This window comes from Pistacia vera, unplaced genomic scaffold (assembly GCF_008641045.1).
Source record: "Pistacia vera cultivar Batoury unplaced genomic scaffold, PisVer_v2 Contig551, whole genome shotgun sequence".
NCBI lineage: Eukaryota > Viridiplantae > Streptophyta > Magnoliopsida > Sapindales > Anacardiaceae > Pistacia > Pistacia vera.
In genome coordinates this window covers 239,303-240,357 of record NW_022196392.1, presented here as the reverse complement: position 1 = coordinate 240,357, position 1,055 = coordinate 239,303, and positions in this window count along the sequence as shown.

The following is a 1,055-nucleotide window of genomic DNA, read 5'->3' as shown; positions in this document are numbered from 1 at the left end:
TGGGACTACAATTTTTATGAAGGGACTGAGCCCAGAAAGGATCTTTTACATTGTGAGAATCCTGGTGCAAGCTGGAGACGAATTCTGTTTTCCATATCTGATAAGATTTTGACAAATCTGGAAGTCTATCTTTTAGGAAACGTCTAGGAAAGTAATTTCCGTGATTCCTGGGTAGAATTAAGGAAAAAACATGTTATTTATTGAGGAGTTGTTAGGTTAAAAAGGGGGGAGAAGTGACTACAGTAGTTTTTTAGTTTTTTCGGTTTTCTTTTACTTTCTACGTCAAGATGTGAGGCTGATCTTTCTTCTTCAGTTCAAGGGGATTTTGAAGCCTGAATTCATGTCATTGGTGTAACTTAACTTCAGTAACATTGTTCTCAATCTCGTTTTTATAGGAATTGTTTATGTTATTCTATTTTAATTGTTTATAATTTTCTGTTTGAGTGATTTAGTAATGGCCTGCTGAATTGTTTAATCGGAATTTTATCTGTTAGAATTATGAATTGTGATATGTAATTGTCCTATTTCTATTCAATGAGTAACACATGATGATAGATGATTATGGACAAGTTTTCAATCTGTCATCTTGAATAACATAACCTAAGTTAAATAATCCGAGCTTGCGAGATTGTTGCTTAGATTGATCTATTTTCCTAATTCTTAAGGCTGCCATTGAATTAAACTTAGAGAGCTTATTCTAGTGTTGTTCGAGGGTTAGAATCTACTTGAAGAGTTTATTTCAGTAGTGACGATTAAGGGAGAATTCGGGTAACAGAGCTTGTTGTTTCCTAGGGTCAGTAGTTCCATAATAATGGATAGAATAGTGTTATGGTCAGTTCATGTCCAATGCATGTTTAGGTGGATCTTGAAACAAGAAATGTTGTTGTAATCTCATTTTTCTTCCATTAGAGACTTCTTTGTTTTACTTTAGTTTTCCTTGATTACAAACCCCTTTCATTACTCTGTTGTGCTGTCATGTTCACTGTTTAGGGTTTTATTGGTTGTTTTCATTGTGGCTTTGGCATAGAATATAGAATTTAATCGAATCATTCCCT